Here is a 19,635-nt window from a genome sequence, read left to right as displayed (position 1 = left end):
TTTAATTTTTATTCCCAAAAATTAAAAAAAGTTTCTTTAAAAAAATTTAAAAAAAAATTTCCACATGTAAAAATTAAAAAAATGATTTTTTTAAAATTGACACGGAAGTAATATTAAAATTCATTTGTGGAAAAAAATTTTTTTAATTTAAAAAAAAAAAAAAGGGGTTTTTTTTTAAAAATTTTTTTTTGACAGGGGGAAAAAATTTTTAAAAGGGGGGGGGGGTACTATTAAAAATTAAAATTAAAATTTTTTTAAAAATAAAAAATTTTTAAAAATTTAAAAAAACATTTTAAAAACCCTATTAAATTTTTGGGGAAAAAATTTTTTCCCAAAAAAAAATAATTAAAAAAAAAAAAAAATAAGAAAACGTCCCAAAAAGGGGGCCCCAATTAATTTTTGGGATTAATCATTTTTTAAAAGGGGAAACCCTTTTTTTCGGAACAGGAAAATACCAAAGTGGATGGCCAAAAAAAAACAAAATTTTTAAAAAAAGATTTTTAAAGTTAAAAGGATTACCGTCCCCGGGGGAAAAAATATGGGTAAAATTTCCAAAATAAAATTTAAACATAATTTTTAAGGTTTTTTGAAATTTTTTTTCCTTCAAAAATTTTTTAAAAATTAAAAAACTATTGTTCGACGGAAATTTTAAATGTTTTTTTAAAAATTTCCCCCCTTTGTTATTTTAAAACAAAAGTTTAAAACTTTTGTATACAAATTTTTTTTTTAAAGATTTAAGTAACAGGAAGAGAAGGGAAAAAAAAAAATGACAATCATCAGCAGGTTGTTAAAGATTTAATAGTGTTACACACGTCTTCAGGGCCTCTGGTTCCACAAGGGAATCATTTCAAGCTTATTAGATAGTAACATGAAGTACGCCTTTTTAATTATGTTCAGCAAGTAATTAGTGGAAAAAAGGGTTTAAATCATCTCCCCGATCCCAGAATTAGCCTCGGAGAAGAAGAAAAAAAAAAAAAACTACTTGCCGCAGTATGTATCATTCAACAAAGTTGAAAGCGTATGTAGAAACAGCCAGAATTCTCCCATTGTGAGCAAATGCCTTTAAATGGGTTGTTGACTTAGACAGAAGCTCTCTTGGGAGCTTGTGAACAAATACCTGAGGGGAGGGCCATCCGCAGCGCTGTCACATGATGTCATGTGCTGACCAGATATTGCTACATGTAGTTTAACAGCAGCCGCCCTGCTACAACACCATGGGCACACTGACAACAACACAAATGGAGAACAAAAGACCTAGCGCTGGGATTCTGTTGGGTATATTAAATAATAAGAATGCTCTGGGCAGGTGTTTCTATAAATAATAATAATTATAATAATAATAAAGATTCTATACATAAGTTACACAAGGGTGTAAATGGCAAACACAATCCAAAATCTAAATGAGAAAAATAAAAATCAAAAAAAAAAAAAAAAAAAAAAAAAAAAAAAACATTAAAATTAATCTAGCATATCCAAATCACTATTAATCATAATTAAATAGAGAGAGACACACATCAGATGCATTCTGAAAGACTACATTTATCTCACTGGTCAGGGGGAAGTTAAAAAAAAAATCCAGGGACGGAGGAATTTCCCTCAATTTCGTGTGTCACATGTCTGTTCTAGCCCACAGCAGATCTTAACCCGATTGGTCACTGTAGTTATGGGGTCCCTCAACCATGATAAATCAGTCAACCGTCTGATTCAGCTGTCAGATAGACACCAAAAAGCCTTTTTGTTTTTGTGGAAATGTCTTTCAAATACCATAAAGTCACAAGCTTTTGTGGCCGTAGAATTGAAATCAAACAAACAGTCACAACTGCAGATACATTTCAAATCAGGTTCCAAAACAGCTGCTCCTTACTATTCAATAAACACTAAACACCAAAGGGCCAGGAAGATCTGACAGCCTCTCCATCTGCAGTCTGGGTCAAAAGTTCATGTCAGTGTTACAGTTGTGTGTGTGTAACACCACAGACCATATCCCCCATCTTCTCAACCACTGGCCACTGTGAGGCCTAATACTACAACAGCATAGAAATTATTGACTGAACACTTATTCTCCTTCATAATGTCACGTCAGAACCACATTTCCCATTAGACCGGAGTAAAGAGACATGTTGCATACACATGAGAAACAGAGGACAGGATATAATTCTATTTTTTCTTTATCTTTTGAGATGTAGACCGTACTACAAGAGATCACAAAAAAATCATACCAATCCAAAAAATCATACCAAATGTCAGAACTTATCCATATGTGGGAACTGATCTTTGTGTAGCACCTACAGCACTGCGCATCCTTCTAAAAGATCTCGAAGTTCAATGAGTGACTGAAGTTCAGTGTTGATGTTGTTAACTAAAACTATTTTTCAGTAATTTAAATACAGCTGAAATTAAATAAAATATAAATATTAGATAAAAAAAAAAAAAAATGTAAAACATGAAATATACATACAAATATTTTTTTTTTAAATTACCAAAAATTACAAGTCAACATAAAAGCAGATACAAAATATTATTAAAAAAAATATAATAGTACAAAAAATAATACTTAAATAACAGATCTTAAGTTTCTTTTAAACAAGGTTCATGATTGTTGTTTCAGAACTTAACTACTGGAATGTGCCACTCAAATTTTTGTGCAATTATATTTATATTCTACATTTATACCGTTAGCAAACTTCCATCACAAATTAACGCGGGCTTTGCAAAGGGACTGTTATTGAAGAATGGGACAGTTCATACTATACTGAACCGAAGAGCAAACTTATTTACATACAAAAATCTTGAAGACGAGCAATCAATCAATCAATAAATAAATAAAAATTGCCCATTTAATTCTAAGCGTCACAGAGAAAAGGGGAAAACATTTTGGCACAAAAATTAATTGCATGTGGACCTCAAGGAAGAAATAAGAGTCCAGAAGTTCAGATTTTATTCTAAAACCCTACAGCTCCTGATACTTTTGAGAAGTCTCACGTATTCAGTCAAGTTCACTTAGCAGCTCTTTGACTAGATGTGAGCGGGGATTGTCTAAACCCTGTGTTTGAGGGTAAGTGATCCTGCTCTCTCCCCCATGATCCTCTCTGTTTCCTCCTGGCCTGAAGCAGGTGCAAGTCATCTCAGTGGGGATGTCACTAAAGGCTTATGTCAGGGGAAAGCAGCCAGCTAATCGTACCACTCAAGGGCTAAAGATTAGATTGGCCGTGCAGATTCTTTTACTCACTCAAAACTGACCACAATGGGCCAGACGTGGAGGCCAAATACAAATTTAACCTTCCATGTCAACATTTTCACTGGCAATCCATCAACTTCTTGATTGTATTAGTCAGACAAAGATTTAATAAAGCCTCAACTAAGTAAATAACATCACCACACTGTACAGGCCACTGGAGCTAATGAAATGATATACACTTAACCAGACTTTTACATTTTCTGAAGAAAACTGGATTTGCACAAACATGCAACACTTACTGCACATGCTAGAGTCCCTAACCCCAAGTATGAGCGATACTAAAAGCAATGCTTGCTTTAATGTAGCATCACTAAACAACGCGGACAAGCTTTCTCCTCTAAATTTCCTTGCTCTGTAGACATACGTTCCTTATCTTAAAAGTCATATGAAATTAGTCTTATCTGCCGAGCCAAAGCCATGAATCAAGCAGTAAACATGCCGCTCAGTACCACCAGTCTGGGTGTTAATGTTCCAAAGTTATTGCAGTATTAAGCTGTAAATTCCGGTGATTTCACCGAGATAATCATCTCTCCCTAAAACAAAACTGAAGCTCTTCCAACACCTCATTTCAATAATATATTTGTAATCGTGTGCATCCCCTTTTCTGTGTGTTGAATGAGGTAGCTTGTAACCACATTCACACGTGAACCCATGATGAACCTCGTGAGCAGTAAAGAGAGAGTCATTTCTTACATATGGGAAACCAGTAAAACTACTTCGGGTCTAAAAGGTGTATCCAAAAAATACATCAAATCAAAAATTTGTACAAAAGCCACTTTCACTAAAGCAGCTGTAATGAAACACTATGAAAATCCATCCATCAAATAATTATTTTAATTTTCAGTGTGGAAAACCCAACATTAGCAGACATCCCATGAGGCAGCATTCTCCACTCAGTTGCTTAGGTACAGTCACAAACCAAAGCACTGTTGTCCACATCTCAGTGATTTTTGGAGGACTTTAAAATGAGTTGAGCAGGACAAAAAATTATTGCTATAAGCATAGAAAACTGAACAGAAATCTCTTTGCATCCCATGTAATATAATATAATTAATAAATTTTCTAAAATAAAAAATATAAAACAAAAAAAAAGCACTAAATAATGCAAAAAAAGTTTAGGTATCAAAACTGTATTATGTAAAAAATGAAAAATCTATTTTTATTGTTTGGTAAAGCATTGAACAGGATAAAACAATTGTAAGATAATGGTTTCAAAGACGAACTTCAAATAAGTGTTATATAGTAAAAAAGGTCATCTAACATACAAACAGAGATATTAAAATCTAAAAAATCCAAATAAACTATCCCTAATATCGATCAATACCAGATATGGAACTGATATATCGTGTCATATCATAGTACTGCATGTATCGCACCATATCATAATACAACATTCTCCTAATGAATCAGAAGACAAACGCTAAAATACTACTTTTGAGACATCAACCTGATTGCTTTCATGACAGTCCCTCTGTGTGAATGAGTTTTTCTAGAGGTATCCATCCTGACACTCTTCCTGCTCTGCCTCACACATCAATGATCGGTTTCTGTTTGGTGAATGTGATGTCAGCTCCAATTCCACATGCGATTATCATTCTCTCTTCTCTCCAGCTGGGAGCCCACGCTTACCCTTTCTGGATACGAGCCATCTCCACAATGGCCAGACTCACTAAGGCGGCTTTGTGTTTTTCTAAATTGTGAATCTAACTGCTTTATTTAACATTTCAGTGACTCAGAAGTGGGTGGCGAGACCTATAATACCTAAAGAAAGATATCCGTTTGCATTCCCATTCATCGCAGTGATGTCTGAACTATGTCATTAATGTCTTTTAAGTTGCGGTCATGTGTGAAATAAATAACCAACATATTTCAATACAGATTGGGAAATTTAATATTTCTTTGTTAGCTTACAGCTTAAAAGCTAACCACTCAGCATGCTATTCTAGAATAAATTAGCTTTTTTTTTTAATGTTTTTGACTTGTTTGCTTGAAACTGTGAAACGATACTACAATTCAAAATTATTATCTGTTTTCTATTTTAATATACTTCATCCATTCATGAATTTTCAGCAGCCATTACTCCAGTATCCATAATCCCTTCAGAAATCATTCTAACATGCTGATTTGAAACATATCTAGATATTATTAATGTTGATAAGAGGTTTTGCTGCTTGTTTTTGTGTGGAAACTGTGATTTATGCAAACTATCAGCTATAAACAAGCACCATAAAGCTTAACGTAAGATAAAAAACAAAAAGAAAAAAAGAATCAGATTGAAGAGATTATAGAAGAGATTGCAGTTATGGAATCTATCAGCAGGGGCCAAGTAGGATCATGCTAACCTGCCAAAACTTGACCCCTTGGAAAAGGCCAAGGATCTGATGCTCTGACTTGGAATGAAGAGATGGCTTTTCTGCCCAATTAAATAAACATACTAAGTTGCAAAAAGGCAAATCCTGTGACTAAAAGTCCTGCATTACCTGATTAGGAATACTGCTGATTTTCCAGCAGGACACGTAATTGGACAAGACAGGGAAAAAGTAAAAGGCTGCATTGGAAAACTGCCTCTGTGGACAAGGCACTCACAGCAGATGTCAATCTGCCAGTCAACATCAAGACTGTAAAATTGCATTACAGCTTCCGGTTGTCAAATACCATGATTATCCAAAATTAGTGTTTTGGCCACTCAAGCTTAAGGCTTTCAAAATAAACCATAATGTCATGATTACAACTCCAGGCCCTTTACTGTAAGATGACTTTAGAAATAAAAATAAACAGAGTAACGACTGGGCTGTAAAGACTTAGCATGCATTGTTGGAGATGACAGTTTGCAATGAAAGAACTTTTCTGCTTGAGAGTCAAAGAAAACATCAGCCCCAGGTCCAGATAGAGAATTTTTTTTTTTTTTAGATATTATGATAGACTTAAATAGGTTTCTTTCAAATTTACTCTGTGGAGTCAATAAAATTAATGAATTATAGCATAATCTTATGAATTTCTGATTGATTCTAACCGAATCACAAAATATCACTTGTTTTGCGTCTCCACAAGACAAGTACATGAATCCTACCCTTGAAAGTATAAAACACTTGGAAATTATGGACTGAAATGAACTTGCACATATTAAGTAAAAATAGTAACCATTTTTCACAATACAAACAATTCCTGATGATAAAATAGAATCCTGCATTTATTTATATATTCTATTTTGCAATGCAATATATGACAATGTGGAAGTAAAATATGGATATACAATATAGTGATTTATAATAGGAATTAGTCAGTATTAGATATTTAATTGCAAAATGGAATTTCCCCTATATTTCTGCTATTTTTACATTTAGATACATTTTGCTTAATCTAACACTTACTTAAAAGTTAATATTTAAAAGTAAAATAAAATAAAAATTACATATATATATATATGTGAAAAATGGATATTCATTATGAGATTTAGTAAAGATTATTTATTAGTGTTTTAAATATATATATTTTTAAAGATAAAAAAAGACAAATAAAATAAATATATATATATGTGAAAAATGGATATTCATTATGAGATTTAGTAAAGATTATTTATTAGTGTTTTAAATTATTAGCATTTTAAAGATTATAAGTGAGCGTTAGATGAAGGCAAAGGAAATTAATATCCATTGTATAATACTTTATAACATTATATTATAATGTGATGCAATTACAATGATTTTTTTTTTATTTAATTGATTTTAAAAATAGTAAAGCATTTTAATATCTATATGAATAACAACACTGTCAGAATAACTGTTTGGAAAAACTGCAACAAAAAAAAAATTACTAGAAATTCTGTCAGGACACTTTCCATTAAGTTTATGAATACTTCCTTTAACCCTAAAAAAAAAAGACAATGCAATGCATAATTAAAAATACAGATCTGTGTATAAAATCACATTACTACAGACAATTCCGTCATATTAACATTTTATGGACTTTTCCAGAGTGTACATTAAAATAATTACCAGCTAATTAACCAGAACTAGTACTGTGCATCCCTAAAGTAAAATGTGTTGTGAGCAGCAATTAACACCCTAAAATATGCTCAGCATTTACTAATCGCTAACTGTTTAAGATGCAAAGATAATCATTCCCTCCACTGCCTGCATGGTACGTGGGTGTGTATGTGTAATTGTCTCCTCAGTTGTAACATGAGAGGATTTGCTTTGACAACCCACAATTCCAGGTGCCAAAGCCACAGATATCTGTAACAGACCGACGCAGACTGATTATAGAGGTTTTAAGGGCTGCTTACAGTCTCTTTCTTTAACCTATGACCAGTAGTCATCTTTAGTGCAGGAGTAAATTAACTTCTTCTGTATACAGACGGCCCAAAGCTAAAAGCAGCCAACGTAATGTAAACACACCTACATCAGGACCATTACCTTCATGAATAGTCTACAGAAATTTCCTTCAAGAGAGCCAATGCTCATTCAGATTAAGGACTTCTGTATTCTTTGCGTACGGAAATAGCATCAAGGCACGAAGGTGTGTGTTTTGTAGCAGACAAATGACAGCCAATGCAATGTATTTTGATGACAGACGAGCTGGCTGGCGAATGAATCAAGCTGCTTAGCAACCTCTAGTGATAGCAGCTGCCAAGTCTTCTGTCTAAGGCCGGAGAGAGAGTTATGGATAACTGCTTCTGATACGCTAATTAGAAGGAGCAATTGATTCAGTTAAGGGCGTTTACTAATAAGAACAACAGGTATTGGTTTAAACATAAAACTATACTGTCGTTTACTACCGCCGGCGATGAATTAGAGGGCCGATCAAGGAGAAGAGCACAACTCAATTGTCCAGAGTAGGATATCAACTGCTAACACTGTAATGAACAGGCTTCTGCAAGGCAAGCATAGTCTTGGTGTTTTTGTCCCGAGTCGTTTTGCTGTCGATGACTTGCCTTTTGCAAGCCCTGCACGGACACTGGCTTGCACTTTCCGGGCCGTGCGGACAGCCGTGTCAGGCCTTTAGCAAGCGATGCATTTTGTCTGTTTTTTGTAAAGATGAGTTCTTCTGCTAGTGTTGCATTTTTGTTTTGCAAGCGGAAGCTGTATCTTTGCCACCATGTGCATTCCTGCATGCTGTACGCAAGCATCCGCAGAAGTCTTTTCCCCCCTGAATTCGTACTGCATGAAAGAGCAATTAGATCTGTGGCCCAGTTTTTGGAGCTGGCCGATAGATAGTAGACCCAGTCGATTTTACAGCAGGAAAGGCTCTGCGGGAGAAAGAGGCCTATGCCATCTGGAGGATCTGCTGGAACCTTCTTTTTTAAACAAAGAAAAACGCAACCTGAGGGCATTTGTATACGAGAGAACTACGGTTCTTTCATCCTCGGTGGTTCAGAGCTGGAACCGAAAGAACGGCAAGTGTTTATTGAGGTATCTGTCAGCAGATGATGACCAAATTAGAGTCGTCATTCAATGGCAGGTCTTTGAAGAATGCAAAATAATCCAAACTGTTCAGGCAGAGTCAGTTTCACGCAGATGCAGAATAGATAAACAAAATCAGTCTTTATCTCCTTTCAATTTGGAAATGTTTAGATGAAGCAGACTGAAGCATATGAGTGCATAATAATGAATAATCATAATGAAGAACTGCAGAACAAACAATACGCATGAGAAATGAAATCTGGTACCGGTTAAATGAAAATGTTAATGCAAGTTTGTCTAAATTGAATGTGATAAGACAAAAACAATCTCATTTGAGTTTCATTTGAGTTCCAATATGCTACCAAACATAGCACATTCTGATTCACATACAAATGACTCTTTTGAACCAGTTCTTTTGCTCAATTGTTCAACAAAAAAAAAGGACTCAGATGTTACTGGTTTGAATCAGTCTGGCAAACCCTTTCCTCAATGAACTCCCTGAATCTGCCAAAGGAGTAACTGTGCAATGGAAAGGCTTTAGAGCCAAATAAAATGAGAGAAGCCTCACTGCTTCCACTGGGGGGAAAAAAGATGAATAAATGTATTCTTAAAAGTACAATTTTATCTTTATGTATAAAGTTGTTTCATTGCAATGGCTGTGAACAAAATCATCAAAATTGTGAGGGCCTCCATTACTTTGGGATTTAGGAGTTTAGAAACTAATTTTTAAAAACTAATTTAAAGGGATAATCCACCCCAAAATGAAAATTGTCATCATTAAATCACTTACCCCCATGTCGTTCCAAACACGTAAAAGTTATGTTTATCTTCGGAACACAATTTAAGATATTTTGGATGAAAAGACCTGTGACTGTCCCAAGTAAATAACAGTGTCAAGGTCCATAAAAGGTATGAAAGTCGACGTCAGAATACTCCATCTGCCATCAGACATGCAATCTAAGTTATATGAAGCGATATCATCTGTGCCACAAGGATGCGCTGTTTCTACGTGTATTTAGCTTTGATTTGAAAGAAAACAATGCATCCTTGTGGCGCGGATGATACAGAAGAGCATACACAGCATACGGTGATATGGAGAGACACAGAGGAGACTGCTGACAAAGCAATTGTTGAATAAAGTCGTTATTTTTGGTAACTTCGTTTACAAAAACTGTTCCCGTCACTTCATATAAACCAGATTACACGTCTGATGGCAGATGGAGTATTCTGATGACGACTTTCAAACCTTTTATGGACCTTGACACTGTTATTTATTTGGCAGTCTACGGGACAGTCTCAAGCCTCCCGGTTTTCATCCAAAATATCTTAAATTGTATTCCGAAGATGAACAAAGCTTTTATGGGTTTGGAACGACATGGGGGTGATTAATGACAAAATTTTCATTTTCATTTTCATACATTTTTCACTTTTATTCAGCAAGGATGCATAGAAATTTATCAATTTATAAAGACATTTATAAAATTACAAAAGATTTTCATTTAGAATAATAGCTGTTCTTTTGAACATTCCATCCACCAAATGTTTTTTTTTTCTTTTCCATCACAGAAATAAACAACATTTTAAAATAATAATATTTCACAATATTACTGTTTTTATTGTATTTTTGATCAAATAAATGCAGACTTCGTCAGCAGAAGAAGAAAAGCTACATTATAACATTAAAAAGAATTAAGTCCAAATATCCATAAAAGAAAAAAAAAATACAGACATTTTATAACAGTTTACATAATTAATGGTAGTATATATTGTGATTTGGTAGTGTAAATTTTTGCTTGTATTGCCCACCTCTAGTCACGACAATGGCTCTGATGCTTAGTTTGAATATTCTGTTATGCATAAAAGAAGACAGACATTTTATAACAGTTTACAGAACTGACCATCATGAAATTTCTTTTATTTAGAGTTGTTGTTTTTATTAAAAAAAAAAAAAAAAAAAAAAACCAGATACGAATGAGAACCGGAATCTCAATGTGGTCAAGTTCAGTTTAAGGTCTCTGACAGTGAACAGGGAGCAATCTTGAAGCGCTTCAAATCTGTGTGAGGGTCTCTGTGGTCTTTCTACACTGTACAGTAATGTGTAGTTGGCCACTGCTTGACCCGACATTACAATGCGGACAGGAAAGCCTCGCATACATCTCTTTAATGAAGTGAAAGTGAAGCCGCACCACGTCTCTTAGCAACGTTAACCTCAAGCTCAACTTGTGGCCACCCTGGGTTAACCTGTTCTGTGATCATTGTTTCCTTCCTTCGACTTGGCATTTCTTAAAGTAGGGCCCCCCCACCACTCTAACTGTGGCTTTCTGAACTGGTGCCAGGCCACACTCAATTGCCAAGAATTACACTCTGGGTCTGCTGCCAGGCACACGCTGGGCTCCAGCATGCAGAGACCTCCAGACAGAGGTGAAAAGAACACCATCCTCTCCACATAGCTGCAGCCATGCACTCTGAGCGCGTCGATATCTTCTAGCGACACGGGGACCTTGAGATCCGCTTCACTGAGGGTGCTGGTAAGAAGGCGCTGATCTTTCCGCTAACTTTCATTTGTCAGGTTCATTAATTGGGTTAAGAGCACCCAGCAGTGCTTAACCAGTCAGACCAGGTGATAATGTGGAAAACCCAGCTGCATTCCATCACCGAAATCTCAGCGATACCATGCTGAGCGTCTATGTAGTGCTTCAAAGTGGGTGAACTACTTGTGGGTAGCCTTCACATGATAGATTTATGCTCTTGTGGCAAAAGACCCTTTCTTCTGAAATAAACAGACTCTGACTGGGTTACAATTCATTGGTGAAGAACTGGAGCAACTGGTGAATTAAGTATAGAATTGTTGTGCTCAACTGAATTTCTACAGAACTAACTGCCCTTCCCTAAATAACCTTCCTTTGTGCATCCTTTTCATTAAAAAGTATAAATAAAAACTTTGTTACAGTAGCTGTGTTTACATGCACCCAAATAATCTGTTTATAATCAGATTGATTTTTATAATCAGATTGATTGATGGCTCAGTCAGAATGAAAACACCTCAATCGATTCGAATGAGCACAATCTGACGAAATTTCAATGTGAATTGCTGAATACATGTAATGCTTATGTAAATGAATATGTGTATGGAATTTTCACATTTAGGGTTTATATAAACAACTTTCAGATTCTGAAATTGGACTAGATTCATTTCAACTGACAAAAAGTTGTGCATGCAAAGTGAGAAACTTACAAAGGAAGTGAACGGATTTGTAAACAATTTGTAACAATATGTGCATTAACATGATTTTAGTGTGGAAAAAAAAAACTGCTTACCAACTTTTACTGTAAAGTTATATACAATTATACCAAGGCAGAGCAAATCCACAAACCTGAAAACGACTGTAAAAATTATTTAAACAGATTTACAGCTCAAACTATATGTAAGTTTCAACAAAATAATTAAAGTACATGCTTTTATGAAATTTAAAAGCTTTACATTTCTCCTTTTACATCCTCCAAAATTTAACCCTACAAACTTCCACTGTAAGTGCCTCACCATCTTAATTTTTTTTAAGAAAAAGAGGGGTGAGTACATTTTTTGTGCTAACTTTGTGTTATGCCACAAATGCTGTCATTTGAGCTTAACTCAACCATGAATATTCCTTCAGCTTTGGTACATTTGCTCTTTGTGAGGCTTACATGACCTCAATTATCTTAGCAGTGAGCCAGTTTGTGCAAGGCCACCTTCACAGTAAATATCTGTGGCAATAACATAATGTCACCAGCCAAAGTCAAATCAATACGCATTTGAGTGGAGAAAGAGAGTCTCGCTTGTAAGTGCAGAGCGACGTATTCAGTGCCCGGATCAGTATCACTCCTTCTGCCTTCCCTTAAAACCTTTCTTCGATTAAAAAGGAAATGTAATTGCAGCTGAGGTCTAGCAAAGTGCTTCTCAATCCCTTCCTACAGCTCATACACCACACATTTTTGGCTTATTTAATACATAAAAACTCCAGCTGGTAAACACCTTACTACTTCTGCAGTTAATTTCTTCGGTTTAGTCCGAGTCAAACGCGAGTAAAAACATGAACACACTGGAGAGCTGCTTTATAGTAGAAATCGAAGTTGTTATTCTAACTGAAACGACGCTGACACTATTCTTCATGTTTAATACTGTAAAGTTGCTTGCTTTAAAGCAATCTAATGTATAAAGTGAAAAAAAATGAAAAAAAATGTGATGTGACTGGAATTGCAGAGCTGCTGTGAACATCCACTTCACTATGATCAGATGCTTGCTTAACTGCTGTTTTCTCATTTGTTGTGTGTTTATTTTGTTAGAGACATTTTCAATATTTGGATGGACTAGATTTTAAAGTACTCTGCGCTATCTAGACTAAACCGATGTGCAACTGAAAGACAGCACATTTTGAACAGTCTGAGAGCCATCATGGACACACACAGCAGGCTCATTAGGCAGAAGTGGGGAGTTGAGAGAGATGTGTGTAGCAATCCTGGGTCAGACTCTGTGCAAGGACAGTATGTCTGTGAGAGGAAGCGGTGAGTGGAATGAACCCAGCCATTATAACTCAGCTCATCCGTCACTGTGAGGCCTCAGGCCCGTCTACCCACTGTTACCCTGGCAACACACTCCTAAACTTACATTCAGTATCATTTCAGGAGTACAAGAAACAATTACTGGAATTATTTTTGTTTTGCTTTAAATGTGAGGCATGTGAAGTACAAAATGTTTTAGGCAAGCAAAAAAGATTATACAAAAATAAAAATTAGAATTAGAGCTATAAATTTAATTTTAAAACAATTCTAATAAATAAAGACAAACAAATAAAACATGATTTTTTCTAAAACAATTGACAGTTGAATAGCATATAATGAAATTAATGTGATTAAATGTAGAAAAAAATATGCAAGCAAAAAACAAAAACATCTAACAATAGTATCAAGGCTGTAAATTTAACAATTCTAAAAATAAAAATAAAACTTTTTTTTTAATGCAATTAATTAGGATATAATGGAATTAATTTGATTAAAATGCCAGGTGTGTGGAGGCATTAGGGCTTTAAATTAATTTTAAAACAATTCTTAAAAAAAAAAAGAAAAGAAAAGTAAAACGAACAAAAAACCATTGTGATTAATTAATCCATTGACAGTCCTACTAACTTTATACAGAGCTATTTTCCAAATTAAGTCACTGCTTATTAGTTCTAACTACAGCTTTTTTTTGACAAACTCCAGCTGAAGCTCTGTAAATACCGTTCCTGAGAAAAGCACATTACTGTTGAATGTGAGCAGCAATGTCATTTAGGCAGTCCTGGTTTCCTCCCTGCCCTTTGCTCCCAGTGTAATTTGAGAGAAGACTGAAAAAAGGACCCATGCTCACAGAACTGAATGAAAGGTAGAGAGAGAGCAGGCATGTTCACATTCAGCCACGGTCTAACCTAATCAAGCCGGACAAGGTCATCATTTTCCAGCTTTCTTCTAATTAGGCTTAATTTGGTTACAGTAATCCTTACAGACAGAACTACTGTGTCCCGGTAAAAAAAAAAAAAAAAAAAAAAAAAAAAAACACTCACCAGGTTAAACACTTAAAAATTAGGGTCTTATGTTTGTATCTTTGTGATTTTTTTTTTTTCAGCCAATGATTTTAGTGCTTGTGTGTCTCTGCATGTCAATCTGATGCCATTTGACACTGATCTGATTTGATAGTGGCTCATATGATCATCCCTCTAACTGACAGACTGCATCTTGTCAATGTGGCGTTAAAATCAAACAGCCTCGTGACAAATTTCTGTTCCTTTCAACCTTCTGCTGAGCTGCCCAGCTGAAGGCCTGCGACTGTGGCAAATGCACTTTGCAGGAAGATCAAAGTTCAACAATCATCCTGCAATTCACTGTGATGGAATACCTCAATCAATAGAGCGAGTCAAAGGTCAGCTGATCCAGGATGAAATTATGGTTCTGGACTGCTGGATGGTTGCATGTGAACTAACACTCCTCTTTCCACCCGACTGATGGTAGCCGGGAGTGTCATGTGACCAGGGCATCCACTGGTGGATGTGCCATATTTAGAGTGCCACGCGTGAATGCCGTTACGCCACATAGACCTAGACAGCATCGCGTACATGCACGCTCACTGGTGATCGCATTTTGACAGTCTTGCCTGACCTAAAACATTCCCTAAATAATCCAGTTACTACAGAATACAGGAAAGCTTTTACTACAAAAGGAAGTGCATGCTTTCTGACAAAAAAAAAAAAAAGTTAGTTAACTGATACTAGAAATATATCAGCATAACAGAATTTTTGAAAGGCCATACCGCAGGCATTTGACATTTTTATTGATAAACAGAAAAAAAAAACTGAGCTTGTGAAAATTTAAAAAATTCTATCTGAAATTACTGGTAAATTTCACAAATAATTACAAAGAAATGTCAAGTAACACATTGAATAAAATGTTAAATCTAAAAGTAGAATTTTTTTATTGTAAAAAAAATACTCTTTGAATTTTTTTTTACAGTGCAGTTTGCCTTATTTCCGTTTTATTAATATAATATTTTAGTGTTTGTTAAAATTAGCTTTTATTTTAAAATGGTAAGTTTTCATGACCATGGTTAAATGTAAAGTTCTAGATTAACTTTTAGTAATTTAGTAATGTATGTGCCTGTTTATTATTATTATTATTATTATTATTATTATTATTATTATTATTATTAATTTGCTATATTTTTCTTTGATTTTGGAACTACAACTAATTTTATTTCAATTATTTGCCATTTCTAATTTATTTAAAACTTTTAACTTAAGTATTTCAGATTTATTTCATTTAAAAACTGTTTTAGTATACTGAGGGTAAAAAAATAAAATAAAAAAAATTGTTGTAGAAACAATTTTCACTCAGAAACTGATAAATAAATGTATCTAAATTTATAATAAATAAATATGTAAATTCATCTAAAATCTGCTAACTGAAATCATAAGGATTCTGAATTTTTAAGGCCACACCTCAGGCCTTTGTCCTGTTTACTGATACACAGCAATCAATCAATCAATCAATCAAATCAATATTACTGGGTTTTAGAAAATTTTAAATAAATAGTATTTTCTTGTACTCCAACATAGTCCAATACATGTTTAGGGGAAAAGTAGTTAACTAAGTTAGTTTGCAGCATTATTTTAATGTTATAACACTGTAATATTTAATAATATTATCAAATATCTTAAAATTTAAAATTTAAATTTATATTATAAACTAATAACATATAATAATTTTATTAGTTTTGCTTTATTTTTATTCCACTTTTAGATCTTTAACTTATTTTTAATTGTTTTTTATTTTTAAGTCTAAGATTAAGCATTTTAGATCTGTTTCAATTAAAATTATTTTTAAGATTTTAGTTTTAACAATAACATCACTAGTAGTTTGCTTGCATTTACATGAAACTATAAAACAATACTCTGCATCATTCACAAATCCAACTAATTAAAGCAATGGCCATATTACTCTTATGTTGGAGCATTTGTTCGCCACCCAAGCCCTACTTTGGAATGTGTCAGCATGATGTAAGAGGTGGGTAACAAAGCTAGCATGAACTGAGCTACTGGTCCAACAGGCTGAGTCGCACTACTGCAGCTCTTAGCAGCACTGATGCAAATCTGAGGTGAACACCGGCTGTCAGTGTACAGGCTCCAAGCTTGAGCATTCAAGCAGATAATTTCTTATAAACCACCAATAGAGTAAACCAATAGGGTTTGGGAGCTGAGAACCTGTTCTTATATGGAAACGGGTTCAAACAGAACTGTCATGACATTCGATTCAGTAAAGAGAACATTGTAAAGATTCATACCAAACACTAAAACACTCCTACAGTATTTCTTTACTATACAGCTGCACTGCAACACTGCTACTGAATCGCAAACATACAGCAACCATTGTAGTCTGATTCTCAATCGAATCACTCTTATGGACCAGTTCTTTAAGGTGAATCAAAAACACTTCAGAATGAATGACTCTCTTACTGAATCACGTGTCACTCGAAATGAACCAAGAACCCTATTAAAAAAACATTTGTAAACACATTTTGATAAAATATTAAATCTTGTATTTGTTTTTTATTTTATTTCTGGCTTGTTGTAACTGTTCTGCTAAAATCGGAGGGTTGTAAAAGCGAATAGTATTTCTTATTTCTAAATATTTCAATATTAGTTAATGCATTACATAACATTAAACAACAAAGAGCAATAACGTTAACGTTAGTTAATACAAATACAGCTGTCTGTCCATTGTTAGTTCATGTAACCTCAGGACCACTACATAATATTAACAGATAGAACTTTTGATTTTAATAATGTTCCAGTAAGTTATAATTAACATTAACTAAGATATATACATGCTCCCTAATTTTCATTGTTAGTTCACATTAGCCAAAGCAGTTAACTAATGTTAACAAATGAAACCTGTATTGTAAAACTCGTTAATGGCACCGTTACTGAACTGGAATCTTTAGAGGAATCGAAACCAAACCAAACCATTCCCACAATTCACACACTCGCGATAGCATCATTTTAAAGAGAATTAAATAAGACTATGATCAGCGTTTATGAAAGAGAAAAAAGAAGAAAAAACAACAACAACAAAACACGTATTCGAGACCAAATGTATCTCTCGAGTTACTACTTAAATGCTAAGGTGCATCTAAACATGACCTAGACCCAGTGAACGACCCGGCGGCGTGACGTCACACACCGTGAACCCTCGTCACGGCGGCTACGAACTCTGTCGAACAAACAAAAAAAAAAAAAATCTCCTGCTGGACGACAAAGGTAGCCTCTGCTTCATATATAAGCGCTTGTGGAAATAGCGGAGTTCAGGCAAATCACGAGGTAAATGCTAATTAGCAGCATTCCCAGCCACTGGCGCCCCAACTTTTCCTTTCCTTACACGGGCGAGCTCCAATAAACCGAACCGTGGCGTGCAGTAGTTGAGCAAAGAGCTGACTCACTAATCTCAGCCCGCACAGAAACGAAACGTGGTGACTGACAAATAACAACGCGCGTTTACTTTCAACAGAACGCGCACGCGAACGACTCTGCCGCTTTCAGAACTGTTACAGTCCAGCTCGCTACAATGTAACACAAGCATTCCAGTGGAACTCCATTCACGTTACAAATGTAACCGCTCTGCCCGCTAAAGTTAAAACACCACTGGATATCGTTCCGCGGATGGACTTGCCTTCCTCACACAGTCAAATGGAGGCTCGCTGGCTAAAGCTAGCCAGGCAAATAAGAGGGGGGAGCTGGCTAAACTTAATCGCTCAAATGCGAGCAGCGCGGGGGAATCAAGTAAATCAGCGACACAACTGAAATGTTAAAAGAGTAACAGCCGTGCACCCGCTTCAAGGTCGCTCAAAGCGATTTGTTTACACAGCGACAACAGGCAAAACACAACTCTCTAACTCTGCAAAGTGGCCAAGCTGAAATAGCGAGTGTAGCTGGTTTAGCAAGCTAACGCTGGATACCGCCGCCGCGGAACTGTGATTGGATCCTGCAGCGAGTGTGTAAAATTCGCCTTACAAAGCCACCCCTAACCGCCATTCACTCGCAAACATTCACCATTTGCAACCACATCGTACTTACAGTGTTTTGTTTCCTCTTAAATCCTGTACGTTACGTCCAGCGCTGACCTTCGGGTTGGTGAAACAGCATTATAGTTAACTGCCGCCGCCATGTTCCTGCTGCCGTATGCCTAACGATGGCTGGCTGCTTGTTTATCTCGCCAGCAAAACCTCCCCCACATACTACGGGCACCAGTATCTACTCGTTTACTCCAGCCTGCATAGCAACCTCGCAGTGAGCAATGGAGCAAAATGATGATACAGCAAACATAAGGACGAGGCTCGCCCGTTGGATTGCATTTTCTGTGTCTTTGTGTTTATAAACTGCAAGTAGATGTTTCATAATATTATAGGAGGGAACCAAAACTGTTTTGAAAAGCCAGTTTACATAGCACTTTACGAAAGCTTTCTCCTTTAAAGTGGTGCCGTGGGAGAAAAAGTGTGCCAGTGGTCAGCTTACGAGCCGGTGTTGTTGTTATTCCAAACCCAAAGCAATCTGCGCTCTATTATCAATGTCACAACAGCTTAATTAGAAATCACATTATATGACCCACATGAAACTGCTTTCCAGACCTCCATAAATCACATCCTGCACGTTATGATTTACTCTAGGAATCATGAAATTCATTTAATCGACATTTCTCATCAAATAAAAACTTTTTAACAAACACCAACATCATAACGTTCAGGTCTTGACAAGATAAGAGAGAATTCAATAGTGTTTGGCTCTGAGAATAGCAGAGGCCAATTTAAACCCAATTTTATCCATGTATTTTAAAAAAAAATTGCTAGTAGACATTGAAATAATTGTTTTGCAAGTCGACATTGTATCTTAAATAAAGATTCAAGTCTTCTATGTACTGAAAAAGTATCAATATATGTTAATTTTGTCATATCACTGTAGGGAATATCGTATTATATAGCCTATAGCCTAATAATAAAAGCAATATAAATGCATCTTTTGTATTTATATTATTTATAAGTCAAGACATTATGAGTCCACATCGCTATACGTCATTTAAAGATATATAAGAACATTTCTTGGCCATTGCATCTCTGAAATACAATGGGTAGAAGCCCCTTTAAGGGTTTTTCAATAGACAAGTACATGTCTCCTAAGTGTATTGAGTTATTAAATACACATACAGTTCTTAATTTTCTCCCAGAATACAAGCCTCAGAGAGCCACGAGCTCAGTGAATGTTTGATCGGGCAGGAAGCCAAAGCTTACCGTGATTACTCAGCAGCAATAAACCCCAAATGTGTCAGGTATCAGATCAAGGTTGATATCCTATATAGAATACTTCCACGTGAACGCAAGCCCAGCGATGAAGTCTGGGCGAATCGAAACGAATCCTACAGCTGCAGCCCGAGTCGATCAAA

At 35.4% G+C, this 19,635-nt stretch overlaps 1 protein-coding gene across 3 annotated transcripts in view; it reads right to left on the bottom strand.

Moving 5' to 3' along the window:
- ncoa2 (nuclear receptor coactivator 2) overlaps nucleotides 1-18,700 on the bottom strand; it is a 93,082-nt gene extending 74,382 nt beyond the window's left edge. The window contains exon 1 of one of the 3 annotated variants that reach the window (XM_042714218.1): nucleotides 18,276-18,700. The gene's annotated coding sequence lies outside the window, so the exon portion shown is untranslated. The remainder of the gene's footprint in view (nucleotides 1-18,275) is intronic. The other 2 variants (XM_042714217.1, XM_042714219.1) reach the window with 2 other exon arrangements.
- Nucleotides 18,701-19,635: the final 935 nt, after the last annotated feature.

The sequence above is a fragment of the Cyprinus carpio genome, chromosome A24 (assembly GCF_018340385.1).
Source record: "Cyprinus carpio isolate SPL01 chromosome A24, ASM1834038v1, whole genome shotgun sequence".
Lineage (NCBI taxonomy): Eukaryota > Metazoa > Chordata > Actinopteri > Cypriniformes > Cyprinidae > Cyprinus > Cyprinus carpio.
Note: the sequence above shows the minus strand (reverse complement) of the source record. Positions and strands in the feature narration are given on the sequence as shown.